Raw genomic sequence first — 5,855 nt, forward strand, 5'->3', positions numbered from 1 at the left:
CAACAAACATACGTCGTGCTCTGATGACATCCGTGTTGATGCAGCTTTGTAAGTGTTCTGGAGGGCAGGTAGTTTGCCCACGGTGATACGTTGTGCAGACCGCACCAGTCTCTGGGGAGCCTTGCGGTTGTGGGCAGTGCAGTTGCCGTACCAGGCTGTGATACAGCCCGACATGATGCTCTCAATTGTGTATCTGTAAAAGTTTGTGAGGGTTTTAGGTGAAGTTCGAATCCAGACTGTATCACAACCAGCCGCGATTGGGAGTCCCATAGGGTGGCGCACAATTGGCCCAGAGTCACCTGGGTTTGGCCGGTGTAGGCAGTCATTGTAAATAAGAATTTGTTCTTAACAGACTTGCCTAGTTAAATAAAGATTAAAATATATATTTACAATTTTGAATTAGGGAAACCAGACATTCTTCTTTTTTAAATTTACAATAGCCAGAGGCACACTCCAACATCATTTACAAATGAAGCATGTGTTTAGTGAGTCCGCCAGATCAGAGGCAGTACGGATGACCAGTGATGTTCTGCTGATAAGTGTGTGAATTAGACAATTTATGTAAAAAGTAAAAACAAGTCTTTAGGAATGTAGTGGAGTAAAAGTTGTCAAAAATACAAAATAGTAAAGTACAGACACCCCAAAAAACTACAAGTAGTACTTTAAAAAGTGTTTTTACTTAAGTACTTTACACCACTGGTCCTAAACAACCTCTCCAGACTGTAGTCTTCAGAAATAGACTCTGACCAGGGACAGCTGAAAGGGCTGTGTTGATTGACGTGGGTGGGACCATTGTTAGACTCCAGGCCCAGGCTTCTGTGGCCTAATAATATGAATAATGCCATTATCCACAGCCTGATATTTAGTCGCTTAATAGGTATCCGGGCATGAAAAAAATAGATTTTGGTATTAAAATAAAGGAACAAAATACTTCAGTTTTTTTGCTGTCCAACCTCTATCCTGACAAAGTGATGAAAGTTAGTCCATAGCTGTCATGGCCACAACATACTTTCTCCTGCAAACTGTGGTTCAGTGTTGACTGTGTTAATGTGTTGGTTTGGTTTTGCTCTTCACCCCAGTAGCCTGCAGGAAAGGACTGGACAGTACAAAAGCCGTAGCGCATGAGTCAGAGATCTACTGCAAGTCCTGCTACGGCAAGAAGTATGGGCCAAAAGACTACAGCCAGGGTGCTGGAGCCCTCAGCTCTGACCACCCTGGACAGAACCTGGACATGCAATCTCAAGAGTAGGTCCCTCTCATTATTCTCTCTGACTTCCACCCCCCCCTCTCTCTTTCACATCTGTTCATCTGAACAACCAATTTAAAGGACGACACAACTAACGTTAAATAGGCTAGTTAATTAAAAACACGGAGTTGTCCAGGACACTGCTGCAGTTAAATATCGATGAAAACATACATCAGTCATATTTTCAGTATCAAAAGAGACACGAATACAGCTTTCATAAAAAGCTTCCCAGACTTTTAAATGTTACCAAGGAAACATTTTAATTGACATATGGCAAAGCCTTTCTGTGAATATGGATGTTCGTTTTGGTCTCTTTGGAGATTTGTAATTTATTCTTTCCTCTTTATGAAGTTCTAAGCCTCACCCCACATCCACAAACTCCAACTCCAGTAAGTTTGCACAAAATGTGTGGAAGTTCAGATCGCTGCCAAAGACGTTCAAAGGCTGTCTACGCAGCAGAGAAGATCATGGGGGCAGGAAAGGTAAAAGTCCTCTTTATAAGCCATCTTGTGTAACAGTGTAGGTTCCGTCCCTCTCTTCGCCCCAACCTGGGCTCGAACCAGGGACCCTTGCACACATCAACAACTGACACCCACGAAGCATCGTTACCCATCGCGCCACAAAAGCCGCGGCCCTTGCAACGCAAGGGGAAACCCTACTTCAAGTCTCAGAGCGAGTTACGTCACTGATTGAAACGCTATTAGCGCGCACCACCGTTAACTAACTAGCCATTTCACATCGGTTACACTTGCACCCTTTAGACCACAACAATACAAAGATCACCTAACTCTGATATACAGGTGCTTGTGTTTCTTGTTGCAGCCTTGGCATAAAACCTGCTTCCGCTGTTTGCTGTGTGGGAAGAGCCTGGAGTCTACCTCACATGGTCTCTCATATCATTGCTATGCAGATGACACACAATTAATCTTCTCCTTTCCCCCTTCTGACAACCAGGTGGCGAATCGCATCTCTGCATGTCTGGCAGACATATCAGTGTGGATGACGGATCACCACCTCAAGCTGAACCTCGGCAAGACGGAGCTGCTCTTCCTCCCGGGGAAGGACTGCCCGTTCCATGATCTCGCCATCACGGTTGACAACTCCCTTGTGTCCTCCTCCCAGAGTGCTAAGAGCCTTGGCGTGACCCTGGACAACACCCTGTCGTTCTCCACCAACATCAAGGCGGTGACCCGATCCTGTAGGTTCATGCTCTACAACATTCGCAGAGTACAACCCTGCCTCACACAGGAAGCGGCGCAGGTCCTAATCCAGGCACTTGTCATCTCCCGTCTGGATTACTGCAACTCGCTGTTGGCTGGGCTCCCTGCCTGTGCCATTAAACCCCTACAACTCATCCAGAACGCCGCAGCCTGTCTGGTGTTCAACCTTCCCAAGTTCTCTCACGTCACCCCGCTCCTCCGCTCTCTCCACTGGCTTCCAGTCGAAGCTCGCATCCGCTACAAGACCATGGTGCTTGCCTACGGAGCTGTGAGGGGAACGGCACCTCCGTACCTTCAGGCTCTGATCAGGCCCTACACCCAAACAAGGGCACTCCGTTCATCCACCGCTGGCCTGCTCGCCTCCCTACCTCTGAGGAAGCACAGTTCCCGCTCAGCCCAGTCAAAACTGTTCGCTGCTCTGGCACCCCAATGGTGGAACAAGCTCCCTCACGACGCCAGGACAGCGGAGTCAATCACCACCTTCCGGAGACACCTGAAACCCCACCTCTTCAAGGAATACCTGGGATAGGATAAAGTAATCCTTCTAACCCCCCCTTAAGATTTAGATGCACTATTGTAAAGTGGTTGTTCCACTGGATATTATAGGTGAATGCACCAATTTGTAAGTCGCTCTGGATAAGAGCGTCTGCTAAATGACTAAAATGTAAAAATGTACCACAGTGACAGACAACGATGGAGAACTCTACTGTAAAGGTACGCACACGACCAAAACAAGCTCCCACCATTTACATGCAGCTAAGACCACAAAGCTAGCCAGCCCTACAGAGCTCCCTTAGATCAATGATACAGCGAGGCTTCAGTAGAAACCATTGGCAGTCGGTGACGTTTAAGATGAGAGGGTGAGAGCATGGCCTTATTTATATTACTGTATATTGATGACTGTCATATTCCATTCACCCAGTTCAATGTAACGTCGATGTGTTTAGGCTACTACATGATACTCACATTTTCCCTATACCCATCATGAAGTTGCTACAACCTAGCCTTTGAATGAAAGTTTACAACTTAAAGAATTTTGAGTAATCAAGGTGACAGACAGTGACACATTCAATGCCGCCTTGCACACTCTTGCTTGCATCTAGCTGATCTAGGGAGTAAACGTTAGTCCAACAGTTGCAAATGTGAATTTCTATTGGACAAATTCAGGTATTTTCATCCCGTTTCGTTCCGTTTAACCTCACTAGGATAGGGGGCAGCATTCGGAATTTTGGATGAAAAGCGTGCCCAAAGTAAACTGCCTGCTACTCAGGCCCAGAAGCTAGGATATGCATATAATTGGTAGATGTGGATAGAAAACTCAAAAGTTTCCAAAACTGTTAAAATAATGTCTGAGTATAACAGAACTGATATGGCAGGCGAAAACCTGAGGAAAATCCATCCAGGAAGTGCCATTATTTTGAAATGGGTGTTTTTCCATTGAAAGCCTATCCACCATATAAATGGTTATGACCCAGATTGTTCACAACTAGTGGAAGCCATAAGGAATGCAATCTTTAGACATTGTTTCAGGCTTTTATTCTGAAAAATGAGGGAGAATGACAACATTGAGTGAGTGGACCCTGGGATCTCCTCAGAGCTGGTTACTGCGCACGACCGAGAGCGCGCCTTTCTTGTTTTTCTTTTATATTGACGACGCTATTGTCCGGTTGAAATATTATCGATTATTTAGGCTAAAAACAACCTGAGGATTGATTATAAACATCGTTTGACATGTTCCTATGAACTTTACAGATACTATTTGGAATTTGTGTATGCCTCTTGTGACCGCATTTGAGCCATTGGATTATTGAACAAAACGTGGATATAAAGAGGGACTTTATCGAACAAAAATAACATTTGTGTAACCGGGAGTCTTGTGAGTGTAACCATACAAAGAGCAAAAGGTAAGTGATTAATTTTATTGCTATTTCTGACTTTCGTGACTAATCTACTTGGCTGCTAACTGTTTGTAATGTTTTGTGTGCTGAGCGCTGTCCTCAGATAATCATGTGGTTTGCTTTCACCGTAAAGCCTTTTTGAAATCTGACACGGCGGCTGGATTAACAAGTTAAGCTTTATTTTGATATATTGCACTTGTTATTTAATTAAAGTTAAATATTTATAGTAATTTAATTTGAATTCGGTGAAATTAATACACCCTGATCTAACGTAAACACAGTTCACTTTCATAGAAGCCACATACAAACAGCATGATCACTTTGCTCGTTGTAATTCCTTCTTGCATCTACGCGCTCTCCTCCTCTCACCTTTTCCCTTCGCTTGTGGACTTCAGTACACAAACCATCAGTGACCAGGCGAAATAAAAACTTTCCAAGCCAAACCTTCATATGATAACCGCTAACCACAGCCTACATCGTTGTTACCATATTAATGTCATAGTTCTAGTAGATATGTTGACTAATACATTAGTAAACCCGCTACAATCATGCAGTACAGTATACAGCAAGCCATTTAGCAGTTACACCGGGGGAAATAAATGAATAAAACCAAGCTTACTTTGACTTGGAAGAGTTCCAGTGTTGGATAGCCATAGCCAGGTAACGAACATAGCATCCCTCTCTGTTTGACCCGGGTGTTTGAGTAGGCTAAACTAGCTAGCTGCATCCGCTAGCTAAGCGGAAAAAAATACAACTAAATATAGCTCTCAGGCTTCTACATTTTTTAAATAAATCAATTTGTTCAAAACTGTTCAACTATTGTCTTTCTCCGAGTAAACTACTCACATTTTATGAACTGCAGTGCTAGCTAACTGTAGCTTATGCTTTCAGTACTAGATTAATTCTCTGATCCTTTGACTGGGTGGACAACAAGTCAGTTCATGCTGCAAGAGCTCGGATAGGTTGGAGGACATCCTCCAGAAGTTGTCATAATTACTGTGAAAGTCCATGGAGGGGGGTGAGAACCATGAGCCTCCTTGGTTTTGTATTAAAGTCAATGTATCCAGAGGACAGGAACTAGCTGTCCTCAGGCTACACCACGGCGCTACCCTACAGTGTGCTGTTGAGGCTACTGCAGCCCTTCCTTGCAATGAATCAATTATTTGGTGATGTGAATATATTTTAGTATAGATTTATCTAAAAATAACTAATGTTTCACTATTCACGATGGTCCCCCCCTTCCTACTCTGAGGAGCCTCCACTGCTAGAAAATCAATGACTCTCAGGCACCAGGAACTCAGTACTGTATCTTTCAGTGTTTCATTATTTCTTTGTTGGTTTCTTCCCTCTTTCTTTGTCTTTGCTACGCCCAAAACTTTGGGCCAAAAGGAAAAGGGCTGGGTAACATGGGAATAGTGGAAGATGGAGAATGAATTCCTTGTAATAGTTTGTGTGAAGTTCTTTTCTTCAAATATAGAGCATTTTGAGCAA

At 43.8% G+C, this 5,855-nt stretch overlaps 1 pseudogene; it reads left to right on the plus strand.

The window, feature by feature from the left end:
- Nucleotides 1–831: 831 nt before the first annotated feature.
- Nucleotides 832–1,761, plus strand: LOC106586981 (cysteine and glycine-rich protein 1-like; annotated as a pseudogene).
- Nucleotides 1,762–5,855: the final 4,094 nt, after the last annotated feature.

Source organism: Salmo salar, chromosome ssa26 (genome assembly GCF_905237065.1).
Source record: "Salmo salar chromosome ssa26, Ssal_v3.1, whole genome shotgun sequence".
Classification (NCBI taxonomy): Eukaryota; Metazoa; Chordata; class Actinopteri; order Salmoniformes; family Salmonidae; genus Salmo; species Salmo salar.